The following is a 19,685-nucleotide window of genomic DNA, read 5'->3' on the forward strand; positions in this document are numbered from 1 at the left end:
TTTTTTACAGAGACAGAGAGAGTCAGAGAGAAGGATAGACAGGGACAGACAGACAGGAACGAAGAGAGATGAGAAGCATCAATCATTAGTTTTTCGTTGCGCATTGTGACACCTTAGTTGTTCGTTGATTGCTTTCTCATATGTGACTTGACTGTGGGCCTTCAGCAGAATGAGTAACCCCTTGCTCGATTCAGCAACCTTGGATCTAATCTGGTGAGCTTTGCTCAAACCAGATGAACCCGCGCTCAATCTGGCAACCTTGAGGTCTCGAACCTGGGTCCTCGGCATCCCAGTCCGACACTCTATCCACTGCACCACCACCTGGTCAGGCCAACTACCTGAATTTAAAACACATAATACCAAGTAATAAGTGTCCAGGAAAAGCACTGTAGCTATAAATGGTTATTCAAATATGACATCCCAACAGAGTCAGCAATAAAAATAATGCTCTTACATTTTATTGTTGTTAAACGCAACATGTTTTTGACTTAAGCTATTACAAGATGTGTGTGAGGAGAAGCCATGACAGCAGGATCCAAGAATGAAAGGTTTAGTGACAAAAGAAAATGAAGAGGATGAGAAAGCAGATCCAAAAGAATTTAAAAGGAGGTTTAAAAGGACTCGGGCACAGAAGGCCAGGCTTTCATTGTCCATCGGCACCTGTGGGAGCACTCACTGCAATGCCCCAGATCCAGTATAATCTTTCATAATGAAAGTTATTATTGTTTTACGTCAGTATTATAGAGGGTTTCCTTTTGAGTTTCTAGGAAATTTGGACGTTTAAACTTAATTTTATTTAGAGGAAAAAAATTTTCTTTCTCCTTTTTACACAGACATCTTCTGCTACCTGATATACGTATTACTTTAAATTCCTCGGGACCAAAAGGCAAGATATAGCAGTCAAAGAATCACATTTAGTTTAGTGTGTAAAAAGAAAAAAAAGTGTCAGAGTTTAATATGTGTCAGGTAATCCTTATGTTCATTCAAAGAGTATTTTATTCCAGTGATGGAGTCCAGTGCTGTTCATGGATTCTATTCCCTAAGTAAAAGCCTGCCAATTTACCTGCTGATAAAGAGGATCATAGAGCCTTAAAAAACAGGGAGACTGAGCACACTCTGAAGAGTTGAAAGGCCGCTGTCACCTCATGTGTTAGCCTTCATGCTGAAGGTCCATAGCATAGTAGACCTGAGGAAGTGATATTGGCATCACAGCACCTAAGTGCCATTAGCCCATTTCATTCAGCTGCTGAGGCTGTTTCCTCCGTCTCTCCTACACTGTATGATTGAAATCAAAGAACAAAAGAAACACTTCTCAGTGATTTTTGAAACTTGGGTTTAAGAAAACTCTCCTTTAGTTTGTTTTGGCTGACTGAGAAATGTGAAGCCCTCAAAGCTTAAATACTCATTATCTTTATGTTTCAAAATGTGTAGACATTTTCAAATTATTCCTAATCCAAAGTTTTCTTTCCTAAAAATGCTGAGTACAGTGACAGAACACTGTCTCTGGATTCTTAGGACAATGCATTAACTTTTTTTATCTGCTGAGCATGGGAACAATAGGTAGCCAGCAATGACCATCTTCAAATCCTAGTACATCACTCGTCTATGGAAGTGGATAAGACAGAAGGTGATTTGTAATGTCCATTTAATTTAAGTGCTATGTTGCTTGGCACAATATCCTGTGCTTGTTTTTTAAATACTGTTATCAGGTAATAGATATATTCTTATCAAAACTTTTTCTAAGAGGATTATATACTAACACTTTTATTTCTTTGTTTTTTAAATGCTTATTGAATACCTGCTCTGTAACAAATTGTAATACCTGGAGATTTTATCATGATTGCTCCTCCTATTCAGCCAAGTGTAAGTGCTCCCAGCCTCCTTTTGGATCAAGTAATGACGCTAGTAATGACAGCAACGGTGAAGTGCATAAGGAGGCACTGAGTAACCCAGTAAGTGCTCTGACAGGTATTTATATGTATCTCCATCAATTTGAGGTATATATAGTACTACTAACTTAAACATACTCTGAACTTTACAAAGGTTGTGTATCTTGCCAGTCACAAAGCCAGTTTGGGAGCTAAAAATATATTAATACTTCTCCCACTTTCTAAGTTCCTCTGGCTGGGGACCTGATCAAATTAGTAGAGACTGATCAACAGGAAAAAAATCAAAGTTTTAATGCATGTGCATGGAGAATTCACATAACCATAAAAATTCCATGAAAACTCCAAAGACAGTTTGGCAACATTGGGTATATAAGCCATTTTGAACAAAGGGAAAATAGGGAATTCGATTTCAGGAATGAAATGTATAGTTTACAGGTAGTTGAGGAAGAAAAGAACATACATTGCAGAAAGATCCTTGCAGGCTACTCAGGAACAATGGAACAAAGGTATCCTTCTAATAGGCCCCTGTCTGAAGCCCTTTTGTTTACCACACTTTATTCAAATTGGGCTAAATTGACATCCTAATGTCTCTTTCCTGAGCAAGTTTCTCTGTGTGAATATCTCCGGAAGGGCAGTTAGAATGGTCCAAGTTTCTTTATGCATCTTATTTCTTAATAAACAGCTTAGTTCCTCTCTGTCTCTCTCTTCCCCCCCGCAGCCGAGGCTCCATTGGAGCAAAGATGGCCCGGGCGCTGGGGATGGCTCCTTGGCCTCTGCCCCAGGCGCTAGAGTGGCTCTGGTCACGACAGAGCGACGCCCTGGAGAGGCAGAGCATCGCCCCCTGGTGGGCAGAGCGTCGCCCCCTGGTGGGCGTGCCGGGTGGATCCCGGTCGGGCGCATACAGGAGTCTGTCTGACTGTCTCTCCCGTTTCCAGCTTCAGAAAAATACAAAAAAAATTAAAAAAAAAAATAAATAAATAAACAGCTTAGTATCTCAAAGACCAGTGGCAAAACTTTGGTTCCCTTCACAGTCATAAAGTCAAAATCCAAACTCAACCGTTTACTTAAAGCTCAACCTTTACCTCTTGTGAAAATGGATCTATAAATTCAAACTCCTTACCAAATCTTCTAAATTCAGGTGCTTCATTTGATCTCATTACGTCTATCTCATTTTTCTTCCACCCCCTGCTCTAATGACATACATATAACATGCTTTTTTTGAACTGCAAAATTTGTCATTGTCTGTATTCAGAATTACCTGCATCCTTCTTTTTGCCTTTTCGTCTATCTCATCTCTTCCAGGAAGTTTTAAATGTCCCCGGCTCTGATTAGTCTCACAATCCTAGACACTTATTTATATGGCAAAACGCTTGAAGAGAGAAAAATAGACATTCCTTTCAATGTGCCAGTGAAACTGAGGGTTGAGGAGCCCATCGGAAGGAAGAGGTAGAAGACAGGCTTTCAGCAGGGTGTGCACCACCCTTGGTGTGGTTCTCCCTCCTCACAGCTCCCTCACAGCAGCAGTTTACTGCTCTGTGAATCAAAAGCAAGGGGATCAGTGGCTTCCTGTCAGTCGCCTAAGGCTAATCAAATAAAAACCAAAGGATCTGCAAAAACAAACTTGGACTGCAGCAAGATATTGTCTAGCTTGAATTATTTAACTGGTCAGCAAAGTTTTGGACAAGAAGGTTTTCTATAGAGTTCAGGACACAAAAAAAACAAAGGCAGCTAGCTGCCTGTGATTGTCAAAGGCCTGTGCCTGGGGAGAGGGAGTGTGTAAGGCAGCAGATAAGTTGGGTGTAAGACAGCACACCCCTGGGCCGGCAGTGCCGGTGCCAATAAAGAGCAACAGTGAATTGATGGCTTTAGTACAAACAAAGCGAAAGAGAAGCCTTAGTTTGGCGGCAGCAGTGTCGCTACAGTGTGACGTTGGCTTTGGTAGTGGCAGCAGCAGAGGCAGGAGGCCTTCAGATCCTCCAAAGCTCTGCTGGCTATCTAAACACCCTGCAAACTAAGACACAATAGGGACGTGGAGAATTCTGACCCAACCAACTTCACCCCTGCTCTTTTGAGGTGCAACTAGACCCATTCCAGCTGATGCTGAGGAAATGTGGAAAAGAGGTATTTCTGTTTTCTACCTCAGCTATACCTGATAGAAAACAGAACAAAACCGGATACAGCTGCTGGTTAGGTTTATACTCATTTTGATGTATTTGTGCATCCGGTTATGAATGTTTTGTAAATTTTATTACGATCATAACTGTATTTCATTTAGTCAGTGAACATTTATTGAAGTTTTATTGTGCAAAAAACCAAGTAGACATTGCTGGTATGTTTCCTCTGTATGTTGAGCTTGAAATCTAGAGACTAAGTAAATAAACCAGAGCAAATATAGTGCTCATAAAAATTAGGGGATCAGGGAACATGCAGAGATTCTAGTACTTCCAGCCTTTTGTATAGTGCATTTTCACCAGTGAAATAAAAGCTGGTTTTGTATCTCATTTGCGTAATCAAGCAACGTTCTTTGATTCACCATTTTCTTTTCTGATGCTCTTGTTTAATAGAAAAAATCAAATGCTGCTTTTTTTATTGCTTCATATTAATTGAAAAATATCCCATAATTTTTGTGAGCAGTATATGTGATTCCAAACTGTGTTAAAATGAACAAAGCAAATGAATAGACTAGAGGGGAGTTTTGGTGATGCGGGGTGTAAGGATATGAAGAGATAAGGGGACTGATCTTTAGGCTGAAACCAGATGCAGGAGAACGACCCACAAACCGAGCAAGTAAGGAGAGTGGTGGCTGTAGTGGTTAAAGCCTTCCAGGCAGAAGGCTCAGGGTAAGGGCCTGAGTAGAAAAGGCTCCGTGTGTTTGAGGACAGTAACAAATCTGGTAGGGCTGACACATGCTAGACAGGGAGGAGAGCCAAATGAAGTGAAGATGGAAATGTATGCATGTAGAGCCCTGTAGTCCAAGATAAATGTATTCGATTTAGTTGGTATCATGGTTAAGAGCTCAGACTGAAACCAGACTTTGTGAATAGAATCTGACTTCTAATACTTAGAGGCTGTGTGACTTTGAGGATGGATGGTATTTAACTTTTCTTTATTTTAGATTTTTCACCTATAAATATGGGGATAGTGATATCACCTACTACATAAGGTTGTTTTGAATATTTGAGTTTAAAAATGTAAAGTACTTAAGCTAGTGAATTATTATCTTTCTCTCTCTGGGTGTGTGTGTGTCCCAGCAGTTATAATCAGAAGAATGATATAATCAAACTTACGTTTTAAACATATATCCTTGCCAGATGGGTTGAAAATGGATAGGAAAATGAATTGAAATAAAGAGGATAAAAAAATGACTGTAAGATCTAAATAAGTGTTTTGACATTAGATATCATTCACCAATTATTCAACATACTCTAACTTGTATGCACCTTTTCCTGTTACTCTCCTCTTTGAATACCCTTAACTTACTTAAATATTTAGCTATACTAATATTGTAGTGGAGAAAATTATTATTTTTTTTTTAAATTTTTTTAATTTTATTTATTCATTTTAGAGAGGAGAGAGAGAGGAGAGAGAGGGAGAGAGAGGAGAGAGAGACAGAGAGAAGGGGGGAGGAGCTGGAAGCATCAACTCCCATATGTGCCTTGACCAGGCAAGCCCAGGGTTTCGAACCGGCAACCTCAGCATTTCCAGGTCGACGCTTTATCCACTGCGCCACCACAGGTCAGGCCGAGAAAATTATTTTTAATGGCTGTGTCATCACTAGAAGAAAAATTGTAAATTCTAATATTTATATGACTAAAATAAAAATATTGGAAATAACAGAGTTCCTTATTAATTCATTTACTCAGCAGACATTTATTGAAAACTAATCATTCTTCTAGGAGTTTATAATGTAAAACAAAAAACAGCCTGTCTTATGAAATTTATATTGTTTTGTGGTTTTTTTGGTAAAGCAAAGTACTGACCTGACATAGTTGAAAATCCCATACCTGAGAGCCCGTTGCTCAAAGTCTATGAATAAAAATGCATGCTATTTAGTGTATTAACATTTCCCTCAGCTTGACTCAACTTTAGATGGACTTTTTCTGATCTAAGCCCTGATCTTCTTTTTTCTTAGATCATTTTCTTAAGAAAACTTATAGTTTTAAATTGTTTATCTGCTTCTTACCCCCAAAATGTTTTTCTAAAGGACCTGAGAGTCATTCCTTTGAAATATAATCACCATGGAAAAGTGTGCCCTTATTCGTCAGTCTGTGTGTGAGCGTAGAGGCCTCCTTTCTGGGTGGACATTAGTACACACAGGTGGCACTAAACACAGGTGGCACCATCACGGAGAAAAGCATGTGCAGATGTAGGAACAACTCAATGTGCATGATCAGCTTCTCCCCGAATTACCTCCAGTATTTTCACACGAGCTTTAGCATTTGTTTCATTGGAGTTAAGTTGAGACACTCTTCTGATCTCTCTCTTATATTGCTATATTCTTAATAAGGTTGTCTTTATCAGTTAAAATTTGTCTGATGCAATTTTTGCTTTCACATAGTTACATAAAGCTAGAGTACAATTTATAGATGATTGAGGAAAGGGACTTTTATTGAAGACTTTAATATAATTACTTCAAAAGTGGGAAAGTGAGTATATCTTTGTGTGTATGTGTGTAAAATGTGTTCAAAGCAATATCAGGGGGCACATCAGTCAATATCTGAAATTTCTGGAGAAAAAATAAAGTTCAAGAATCTGTAACATCTAAAATAAGCTGAAAATTATTTCAAGAATCATTAAAAACTAAACTTCATAATATCTGACAAAAAATGAAACCAAGAAAAAAATGATCTAAAAAGAGAAGGATCTTGACAGTTAATTGCATATATGAAGTTTATGAGGGAAAAATGTTAAAAACTTATCATTCTAGATGTCATTTTACACCAAAGCATACTGGAAGTGTGCTGTGTAAATTATGCGAGTCTGGGAATAACGTATCTCTAAGTAATGGGAGTAATTTTAAATCAATGCATTTGTCCAACAAGTAGCCAATGGGGAAATTTAATTGTAAAATTCATGGTTATTATCTTAACTTAAAATGAATTCTATCAACTGGTTTGAGCCAAATTACCATATATATTAGACTCTATTCATATAGTAGACAAAAATTACATTAATTTATGCTTTGGGAGAGACTTTCAGGATCTAACTTTTTAAACTCAAGAAAGAAAGAAAAAAACACATCCATAACTCATAGTCTGACTGATAATGGATAAATAAATTTCAGTGTTTTACAGCAAAGAATCTAAGCCTTAGAATAGTATCCATCATTTTGCACACCCAGGTAATTGAGATTCAGTTGACATTAACTACAGAAACAAAAATACACAGAAAGAGTCATGAGCCAAGGTTACTATCTTTTGAGCTAAGTGTGATGACTTGGCAGCTGACATCAGTGATTTAGTATCTAACAGGTATTTCTGCAGCACCAGTGATTTATCTTCTATATTACTGAAGAGTGGAAAAATAAATATACATCTGCATAGCACTGATAACCACAGTTCATTTTCTGCATCTATGGCAAGAAGAAAAAGACCTAGAGAAAACTAAATTAGGCATTTATTTGGGCTAATGTGCATATAAATATGGCATATTCATTTTTTTTCTAAGAACTTTGTGAATTAAATTGTAAGGGAAAAACTTTAAATGCTTATACAGTGAGTCCTCAGGTTATGACACAGTTGTGTTCCTACAACAGTGGCATAACCTGAATTTTGGTGTAAGTCAAAACACACCTTAGCCTAAGTCACTTACCTATCCTAACACAGTTGTAAAACCATAATCTAGAACATAGAAACACAACTAAGCCACATATGCTTAGAATACTGCGTATTCCTCTGCTACACGCAACCAGTTTGCCCATGATATGACACTAACGGCATAAGCCAAAACACTCACATCTCAAATTGTTTTAGTTTTTATGGGAGTGAGTGTCATAAACTTGAAACGTGATATATCCAGACTGTCATAACCCAAAGACTTTCCGTACTTTAAATAGTTTGTGCTCTGGTGTTTAAATAGGATTTAAACATATATCAAAATCTGATTAGATGTTTATTAAAAAGAAAAAAGTATTTATGATATCCTATACAAATCATTAAAGCATATTAAAAATAAATTTTAATAGATCTCTGATAAGGTAAAACTAAAGATATATGTGAGAAAATCAGGAGAACTTATTTGTGCTTTTCTATTGTCCCTAATTAAATCTCTGAAGCTTGGTCTCTTGCTAGACTTTGGCAATTTTTGGCATGTTTAAATTAAAATGTACTGCCTGACCCAGTGGTGGCTCAGTGGTGACATTGGACTGGGACACAGACGACCCAGGTTCGAAACCCCGAGGTTACCTACTTGAGTGCAGGCTTATCTGGTTTGGGAAGGGGGTGGGGTCACTGGCTGAGCCTGGGATTGCTGGCTTGAGTGTGGGATCATAGACAGGACCCCATAGTCATTGGCTTGAGTGAGCCCAAGGTCACTGGCTTGAGGAAGGGGTCACTCGCTTTGCTGTAGCCGCCCCTTCCATCAAGGCACATGTGAGAAAGCAATCAATGAACAACTGAGGAGACTAAGGAGCCACAAGGAAGAATTGATGCTTCTCATCTCTCTCCCTTCCTACCTGTCTGTCCCTATCTGCCCTTCTCTGTCTCTGTCACACACACAAAAAAAATGTACTAAGAAGCAGCCCGATCATAAATATCCCCTTATTCATTGTCTACAGTACTGTTTAAAACTTGCAAATATTAGCCTTGAAACATTATATAATGATAAAATTTAAAAACAATAAATATCCTAACATTAATGCATTGCACATAGATAAGCACTGACAGATAAGCTCAAGGCTTATCATGTTATAGTGTAGAGCGGATGGACAGATTTAGAGAAGGAAGAATTGATGTGTAGGCATGTTCCTCAATAGGGGAAAGGATATCGGAGTAACTTCAAGGTGGGCGACAGGAGAACAGCACAGGGGCAATGGTTTGGGAAGACTGAAATGAATCACAAAGGGAAATAAAGGAGGGCTTCGCAGATAAACAGGACTCTAAAAATTCTTAATCATTTTCTCAAGAGTATTGTCTAGTTAAGTCATTTTTAACTTTCCTGCTTATGTTTGTGTATTCTTGCGAGTGAATATGTAGTTTATCAAACAGATTAACAATTGGCTGTGTAATTTATGCCTTACTAACACAATGGGATAATGTAAATTACATAATCATTAACACAAGTGATAGAAGCTGGCTTTGTTTTTGACAGAATAAAGTGTTAGAAGGAAAGGGTTCTCCCCAGGAGTTTATAAATACTGTGATTGGTATTTGCATGGCTGGGAAATCCCAGATGGATGTATGCTGGATAGATTTCAAATGGGGATAAAAGTATACACTATAAACAGTTCTCATTTAAAATAGATAAATTATCCTGGTAAAAATAGAGTTATGTTGTATTTTTTTTTGATGTATATTAATAAATAAAAATACAGTGGGGGAAATAAACACTTTTCTTCATGGGCAAGTTATTTATTTAGTTACTTGGCTTTTTTAAAAAAGGTATACAACATGATGATTTATATAAGTATACATTGAGAAATGATTACCACAATCAATTAACACATCCAACACCTCACTCACATAGTTACTATTTTATATGTATGGTGAAAACATGTAAGATATACTTTCTGAACAAATTTCAAGTGTATAATACAGTATTATTAACTATAATCACTGAGCTGTACATTAGATCCCATGAATTTATTCACCTTATTACTGAAACTTTGTACCATTGATCAACATCTTTCCATTAATCCCAACCTCACCCCAGCCACCAAAAACAACTAATTCTTCTGTTACTATGAGTTCAACATTTTAGATTTCCAAATACAGGTGAGATCATGCAGTGTTTGCCTTTGCCTGGTTTATTTAAATTAGTGTAATGTCCTACAGGTTCATCCATGTTATTGCAAATGGCAGGATTTCCTGCTTTTTTATGACTAAAACCCTTGAACAATGTGAAAAGTGGGATGCCAAACCGAACACAGTGGAAAAATCCACATATAACCTTTGACTCTCCTAGAACTTAACTACTAATCGCCTATTATTGACTGTAACAGAGTTGACTAACATACTTTTTATGTCATATTATTATATGCTGTATTCTTACAGTAGACAAAGCTAAAGAAAAATGTTATTAAAAATCATAATGAAGAGAAAATATATTTACAGTATTTGTTGAAAAAATTCTTTATGTAAGTGAATCCATGCAATTCAAACGCAGTTGTTCAAGGGTCAATGGTATATATTAAAGTTTGTCCATGCCTGACCTGTGGTGGTGCAGAGGATAAAGCGTCGACCTGGAAATGCTGAGGTTGCCAGTTCAAAACCCTGGGCTTGCCTGGTCAAGGCACATATGGGAGTTGATGCTTCCAGCTCCTCCCCCCCTATCTCTGTCTCTCTCTCTCCCTCTCTCTCTCCTCTCTAAAATGAATAAATAAAATAAAAATAAAAAATTTTTGTCCATATCTTGATTATTATTAATAATGCTGCAGTTAAAATGGCAGTGCAGATATCTCTTCGATATGTTGATTATATTTCCTTGGAAATATACCCACAAATGGAATTGCTGAATCATATGGTTATTTTCATTGTTTTGAGTGTCTGTACCAATTTACATTTTTACCAACAGTATGAAAGTATCCTCTTTTCTTCATATCCTAAGTAGCATTTGTGAAGTGATAGCTCATTGTAGTTTTGATTTAAATTTCTTTGATTATCAATAATATTGAACACTTTTTTATATACCTGTTGTCTATTTGTATGTCCTTTTTGGAAAATGTCCAATCATGTCTTCGCTTATTTTTTAATTGGATTATTTGTTTGTTTGTTTTGCTATTGAGTTATATGAGTTTCTTCTATAACTTGGTTATTAATCCTTTATTAAATATATGCTTAAAAAATTTGTTCTCCTATTTAATAGGTTGTTTATTTGTTTTGTTGGTCTCTTTCATGTCTGTTCAGAAACTTTTCGTTTTTCTATAGTCCTGCATTTTTATTTTTGCTTTTGCTGTCTATGCTTTTTGTGTAAAAGCCCCCCAAATTATTGCAAGACCTATAAGAGGGATAATTTCCTCTATATTTTCTTCTAAAACATTTAATTCACTGTTCTTTGAGTTGGTTTTTGCAAGTGGTATAAGGTAATAGTTCAATTTTACTATTTCTTTTTTGTTGTTGTTTTTTGTTTGTTTCTTTTTTGTACTTTTCTGAAGCTGGAAACGGGGAGAGTCAGTTAGATGCCCGCATGCGCCCGACCGGGATCCACCCGGCACGCCCACCAGGGGCAACGCTCTGCCCACCAGGGGGCGATGCTCTGCCCCTCCAGGGCGTCGCTCTGCAGCAACCAGAGCCACTCTAGCGCCTGGGGCAGAGGCCAAGGAGCCATCCCCAGCACCCTGGCCATCTTTGCTCCAATGGAGCCTTGGCTGTGGAAGGGGAAGAGAGAGACAGAGAGGAAGGAGGGGGTGGGGGTGGATAAGCAAATGGGCGCTTCTCCTATGTGCCCTGGCCAGGAATCAAACCCGGGTCCCCCGCACGCCAGGCTGATGCTCTACCGTTGAGCCAACCGGCCAGGGCCAATTTTACTATTTCTAACATCATTTATGGAAGAGACTCTCTTTTATAGTCTTGGAGTCATTGCCAAAGATTCAATGACTACAGATATGTGCATTTTGTTCTGTGTTTTCTGTTTTGTTTTATTGAGCTGAGAACTTTCCTTCTGTTAGTACCATACTGTTTTCATTAGCATAGCTTCATGATATAGTTTGAACTCAGGATGTGTGATGCCTCCAACTTATTCTTCTTTCCCAAATTTACTTAAATAATTTGGGGTCCTTAGTGGATCCAGAAATTTTTTGAAACTTTTTTCCCTTTCTTTGAGAAATGTTATTGGAATTTTGATAGGGACTTGATTAAATTTTTTGTTGAATAGTATGCATATTTTAACAATATTAATTTCTCGTCTAAACCATAAAAACTGGGTCACTCTCTGTTTATTTGCATCTTTTTAAATTTCTTTCATTAGTGTCTTATACTTTTAAGTCTACAGGTCTTTCACCTCCTTGGTTAACTTTATTTCTAAGTATTTTTTTCTGGTATTGTAAATGAGATTTTTTTTCATGATTAATGTATAGAAACAATGGATTGTTATATATCAATTTTTATATTCTGAAACTTTTAATAAAATATTTTATTAGTGTTAACAATTATTTGGTGATCTTTAGGATTTTGTAAATATGAAATCATGTTATCTGCAAACAGAAACAATTCAACTAATTTTTTTTTTAATTTTGGTGTTTTTAATTTTTTTTTTGTCTCATACCTCTTGCTAGAACATCCAGCACTATCTTGAATAGAAGTGTTGAGGGTGAGCATCATTGACTTTTTTTTAGAAATAAATGATTAAGATTTATTCAAGGGTTTTAGGACTTGCAAATTAGAAACAATATAAGGCAATACCAACAGTGCTCTGAAGAAAAAAGAAAAGCTCGGGGTTCTTATGGTAAAAAGTATATTCTTGAGAAGAATTAGTCCTGCATTCTTAGCCTCTGGATTGGTCTAAGATGCTGATTATTTAGATGATTGGTGCTCTGGGTACTGGATGTCAGGCAGTATGAAAACATGAGCATTCCTTGAGCATCTTTGACTCTTAATGTTAGTGAGAAAAAATTTCAGCTTTCCATCATTGAGTTTCAAGTTAATTGTGGGTTTGTTATATGTCGCCTTCAATATTTTGAAATAGATTCCTTCTATATCTAATTTGTGGAGAGTTTTTCTCATAAAAGTTTGTTGTATTTTGTCAAATACATTTTCTCTGTCTATTGAGATGATCATATGGTTTTTATTCTTTACTCTTTTAATGTGGTGTATCATGTTTAATTACATATGTTGAACCATTCTTGCATCACAGAGATACATTTCATTTGATCATGTTGTATGATTCCTTCAATTTCAATTGGCTAACATTTTGTTGAGAGCTTTTGCATCTATGTTTATCATGGATATTGATCTAGAATTATTTTGTCTATTTATGTATTTGTTGTGTTCTTATCTGACTTTGGTAACTGAGTAATGCTAACCTCACAAAATGAGTTTAAAAGTATGCCGCCTTATTCACTTTTTTGGTAGAGTTTAAAAAGGATTGGTATTAATTTTTCATTTATTATTTGATATAATTCACCTGTAAAGTCATCTATAAAGTTTAATTGTTGATATATTATTTTTAATATTATGGTTATGATTCAATACTTTAAATTTCAGACATTGCTCAGAGTATTATGAGTTTGGTTCCAGATCATCACAATAGAGAAATTATTACAATAAAGTAAGTTGTAACCTTTTTGCTGCTGGAGGCATTTGCCTTAAATTTGAAAAATAACATAATATCTGTGAAGTACAGTAAAGCTAATGACAATAAAATGAGTTATGCCTTTATTATATGACCTAATAAACCTTAATATTATTCTATCATTTTTAAAAACAGAAGGTTTTTATTTTATGAAAGAATGCAACATTCAATTTACTTTTAATTTTTTTATAGAAATTTACTTTATTTCCTTTGATTATATGTAATAGATTACACTGGGAATAATGACTGACTTATTTAACATTAGTTCTAAAAATAATATACTTTTTGTTTATTAAAATTTAATTATCTTATAGCTATTAGCTGTAGCTCTCCCTATATATAGGTAAAGAGCTATACAAGAACTATCTTTACAGGTGTAAATTTTCTAAAAGAAAGAAAAATAATATAATTTTCTAAAGTTGTCTTAATTAAAAGTATTAAAAAATTAAATTTTAAACTATTTTATATATTTATCCCAGAGAAATTTTACAGGCATTTCTAAAATATCAGTTGTTTAAAAATACTATCAAATGATTCTACTTGAAGTATTCATTCATTTGCTTAATAATCCCTCTTATGCTAATATATTTTTTACATGCTGTGAGAAAATTTTCTAAACCATTTTTAACTATTCCTGTAAGCAAGTGATTGAGTCACACTTTCAAATAAAAAAATGCAAATAACTTTATTTTTTCATTTGGTTTTGACATAAAAGTACTTCAGAAGCTTAATATAAATTTGCATATCACAAGAATGGATGAAATCTGCAATAAATACGTATTTATGATTTTTATTCATATGAACAGGGATATTAAAATAATACAGATATTATTAAAAATAATACAGAGATTGTTACAAATTAGTTATTTGTATTTCCAAGGTATACTTGTTTTTATACTTAAAACAATAAATTAATACAACAATATTTAAACTAATAATATTCATTTTCAATGTCAGAGACACCATAAGCATAGAACATTATCTGTTCTCAAAACTATCGATACCACTGTATACTTTGCCAAAATACAATAAAATATATTGTTAATATTTTATTATTATTTTTATTAATTTTAATTTATTGTGTTAACATGGATTCAAGTGTCCTACTGAATATAACAACCTCACCCCTGACCCTATTCTTAATATTTTAAATGCAATAAACTATCAGCTTCTTTTTTAAAATGATATTGAAGTTTGGTTGTAGCACTCTACAGTAGAATACAATAGTGATATAAAAATTAGGTGGTAATTTGCAATTATTAAATTTTGAAATTCCTGTCCTATTGGCTCAGTGGTAGAGTGTTGACCCTGTGTGTGGATATTCTGGGTTTGATTCCCAGTCAGGGAACACAGGAGAACCAACCATCTATTTCTCCTCCCCTTCTCCTCCTTCTTTTTTCTCTCTTTCTCATCCCTACCCACAGCATGGCTCAATTGATTTAAGTCAATGGCCCTGGGTGCTGAGGATGGCTCTATGGGTCCTCTCTCTCTCAGGTGCTAAAAATAGCTTATTATTGAGCATCAGCCCCAGATGGGCAGAGCATCAATCCTAAATGGGGGTCACCAGGTGGATCCCAGTTGGGGCTCATGTGAGAGTCTGTGTCTCTATCTCCCCTCCTCTTACTTAAAAAAAAAGATCAATTTTTTTTTAGAGTATGTTTGCTAATCTTTCAACTCTGGCTCAGTTCCAATTTAGACAACTGAAATGTATACATACACAAACATGTTTATACAAATTATAATATTTTATAATTTGTTTACAATGAACTGATCCTCAAGTCTGGTGCTTTACTTGGTAGCATGGAAGCTATGGTTATAAGTTTATCATGTATATTCTCCTGGCATTCACTCTCTATGGAAGTATGCTCAGGTTATTAAGATCTAATAATCTTTCTACTGAAAATTCAAAAAATGCGTAATTACCATTACAGCTCCCCAATTTTCCATAGAAAAGGAATATGTAAAAACTGTTCTCTAATATTTACCCACTTAATTCATAGACAATCAATTTCTAGCTGAATTATATACCCCTAAACCTCAATGCACAGACATGTGTAATATTGTTACTAAGAACCCCTAAAAATAATTTGAATAACATAAATGAATCTGACAAATACAGGTGATGGATAACCAATAATTATTAGTAAATATATGTTAAAATATGGGAAATAATATCTGACTGAGTCTTAGATGTAACTTTAAATTAATGTTTCCTAGGTAACATTGCTATTGCCAACAAGAGAATAAGTCATGACCAATATTGTAAAGCTAGGTATAATTATTTAATCACTAATTATATTTTGAACTATAGGAAATAATTCAGGGTATAAGTGTCTTATTATTTATTTATAATCTGTTACTAATACTTAGTGTGTAAGATTGTTGTTGTGAGGATCAAGGAGTATATCTTGTAAAATGCTAACATCAGTATAACAAAAAATATATATTCAAAATTACTCATTTTATTTGTCTTTTCTCTAGAATAGGGAAGGTAGATTTGTAAGTAATGGAGAATTATATGAATGAGAAAGTGAAAACATGTTCCAATAAGCAGGTTATCTATGGGACAAATAAAAATAGCAAATGGACTAAAACAAATGTAGATAATTTGAGTATGTATGATAAGAAGCAAAATTTGACCAGTTCAGTGGCAGAAATATTAAAGATTAGTATGCTTAATATTAAAGGTTATGAATATAAAAGTTTTTGATGGTTAATTTTATGTGTTAACTTGATTGGGCCAAAGAGTGCCCAGGTATTTAGTCAAACATTACTCTGAGTATTTTGGGATGAGAGGAACATTTAAATTGGTAGACTAAGTAAAGCAGGTTGCCTTCTTTAATGTGAATGGAACTACAGCTGGTGCTCGACTTACGACCACGATTGGTTCCGACAGACCGGTTGTAACATGATTTGATTGTAAATTGAGTAGGCTATACCTGTAATCCAGTTTCATCACCAATAAAATCTGTTCTGCTAGATATCCCTCATCTGTAATTAATTCATCCAGACTATCAACAAAATTACGTGCTCCTTCCTCATCCGCACTTGCTGCTTCTCCAGTCACTCGAACACTATGCATTTGGAATATTTTCTTGAATCTCTGGAACCAGCCAGTGCTTGCTACAAATTCTTGACTGTAATCTTCTCCAGCACGCTCCTTCAGAGTCTGAAATAGACTTCTCGCCTTCATCTGCATAGTAAAAAGACATAATTGTGTCCGTTTTTGAATTTGATCTTCCATCCAAATATATAGCAATTTCTTCATTTCATGGATGGGCCCACTTCATTGCTTTGTTATAACTGTTGATTGCATGGGTGCAGAACCTTTCATAGCTTCATGAATTTTTTCTTTATCTTTCTTTTATTATTATTATCATTATTATTATTATTTGTATTTTTCTGAAGCTGAAAACGGGGAGGCAGTCAGACAGACTCCCGCATGCGCCCGACTGGGATCTACCCGGCACGCCCACCAGGGGACGATGCTCTGCCCATCCGGGGCATCGCTCTGTCGAGACCAGAGCCACTCTGGTGCCTGGGGCAGAGGCCAAGGAGCCATCCCCAGCGCCCGGGCCATCCTTTGCTCCAATGGAGCCTCGGCTGCGGGAGGGGAAGAGAGAGGAAGGAAAGGGGGAGGGATGGAGAAGCAGATGGGCGCCTCTCCTGCGTGCCTTGGCCGGGAATCGAACCTGGGACTTCCGCACGCCAGGCCGACGCTCTACCACTGAGCCAACCGGCCAGGGCCTTCTTTATCTTTCAAAATCATTGACACAGTTGAGTGTAATAACTTCGTATCACGTGCGATCACATTCACTTTCTTTCTTCCTTCATACTGCTTAATTACCTTCATTTTTGTGTCACGATCAATGGCCTTCCTTTCCTTCTTGGCAGGCTGAGGCGTAGACAAAGACAATTTCCTCTTGGCAGACATCTTGGGAGGGGTTTAATGAAAAATATCCAAGACACAAAACACAAATTGCTGTACCGAGTCTGGGATAACAGTTGAAATGGTGCACGCAGAGATGGTAGTGCTGCTGGAAGCTTGGTCTGCACTGTCGTACACCCAGCTTGGCAACGCTTGCGCTGCCAGATGCGGAGCAGTTGTGGCTAGCGATTGTGGTCGTAAAGTCAAATGGTCATAAGTCAATCAATACCTGTAATGAGTGTCTCAATAGAAGATAAAGCTTACCCTCCCCCTAGTAAGAGAATTCTTCCTACCTGACTGCCATTGGATTGGGATATTTTACCTACCTTTGGACGCAAGCTGAAGCATTGGCTCTTCCTAATTTTCATTTCTGCCAGGCCAGTCTTCAAACTAGAACTACAGCACCAACAATCCTGATTCTCAGGCCTTTAGATTTAGAGTAGAAGTACACACTTAGCTATCCTGGTTTTCAGCCTGCCAGCTCACTCTGTAAATGTTGGAAATAGTCAGCTTTCATAGTCAAATGAATCAATTTTGTATAATAAATTATATATATGGAAGGTGTAGCAAAAAAAATAGGTTCACAGTTGTGAGTATGCAAAACATAGAATTTATTCTTGTTTTATTTGTTAATTGTTGTATTATTATTTGTTAATTGTTGTATTATCTTTTCATACAAACAACTGAACCACCACCATGGTCTTGATATGGAGAATTTCCAAGATTGTAAAAGATATCCCATGCGTTTTGTAGTGGACCCCTCCATTTTCTGTTCCTATAATTTTTTTCTCTTCCCAAATATCCTATATATAGGTATGTTTTACTAAAGAACAATATAGTAATTGAAGATGAGTAGACAATAAAACTGAATAAGATTCAAGGGACAGATGACAAGGTAGCTCCATACTGTAGACTCTGGAAGTGGATTCCTCTTTTGTCTTGTAAGTAATATAGTAAGGTAGGAAGAGCACTCATTTTGAATGTTGTAGCTCCTGAGAATGAATCAAAAGTCTTTTGGCTTCCCTGACCTGTGGTGGTGCAGTGGATAAAGCATCGACCTGGAATGCTGAGGTCGCTGGTTCAAAACCCTGCACTTGTCTGGTCAAGGCACATAGGCAGTTGACGCTTCCTATTCCTTCCCCCTTCTCTCTCTCTCTCTCTCAAATGAATAAAGTCTGAAAAGAAACACAAAAACAAACAAAAAAAGTCTTTTGGTCTTATATGGTCTGCCTAATTTTTTTGACAAACATTTGAGAAATGGGAGGAGATACCCACTTCCTTAGGCTCTCTTGATCTATAAATATGATAGCATCTGTATATTTAGTAAAACAAAAGGTATTAAGGTGATTGAGGAATATCACACCTAGTATTAGGTTTCAAAAGCCAATGAGAGTTTTAAACATGGAGAGAGATCTGACCAAAACTATTTTTTTAATGTGAACTTCTTTTATGTTAAGCTATTGAAAAAATAATCAGCTCAAAAAACGTTGTGATATTTACCATTGATCAAATAATGACTTCCTTAAAAAGTTCATTTGAGCCATGTGGAATTTAAAATCGCAAGCCTAGATTTTCATTAGTATGGAATGGGTTGTGGGTGGGAGACTGGGAAGATTTGAGGACTCAGTCATACGGTATTATTACATATGAATCCACTCTACTATAGATCCAGAAAAACAGGGCAGGATCAGTGAACGAAGGACAAGGCAGTTGGAGAATGTGATATCATATAAGCCAAGGGAACAGAGATACTCAGGAGGGGGCCTGAGTAAAAAAAGTTTTAAATAGGAGGAAGGAGAGCAGAATGGGCATGATCGATAAAGAAAATCATATTTTTTGTAGTGGTTATTTTTTTATAGTGGTTATTTTCAGATATGTTTTAAAATTTTCTCTTTACAACAAAACTGAGATATAAAAAATCTGAGATTTACAAAATTTTAATAGTTTACCAAAGTCATAGAACTTGTGAAAAGTAGAACTAAGATTTAATCCTACATGTCAAAAAAAGAGAAAATTTGAGGCTTTTTGAAGTGGTCAAAAAGAGGTTACTGGTCATCATCAAGAAAGTTATTTCAGGAGGATTGTGGAAGCATAAGGAAGATGGAAAGAGATTAAAAAGTGAACAGATAGTGAGAAAATGAGGTACTACTCTTTCAAGTTTTGAGAAACAGGGGACAAAGATAACCAACTTAAGGGATTAACAGTGTCAAAGGGGAGATTTCCAGGAATGGCAGGAATTAAAATTGATAGTAGGAAGTTTGTAGAAAATCAAGCTTTAAAAGCAATCAAACATTATAATTCTGCAATGTATTTTACTATCTGGGAACTGAATTATACATATTAAAATGTTTTTAGGTCATTAAATGAGGGGAAGTTTATTATTTTAGTTTTTAACATTGATTATGATTGTTTTTATTTCTTCT

Source organism: Saccopteryx leptura, chromosome 1, assembly GCF_036850995.1.
Source record: "Saccopteryx leptura isolate mSacLep1 chromosome 1, mSacLep1_pri_phased_curated, whole genome shotgun sequence".
NCBI lineage: Eukaryota > Metazoa > Chordata > Mammalia > Chiroptera > Emballonuridae > Saccopteryx > Saccopteryx leptura.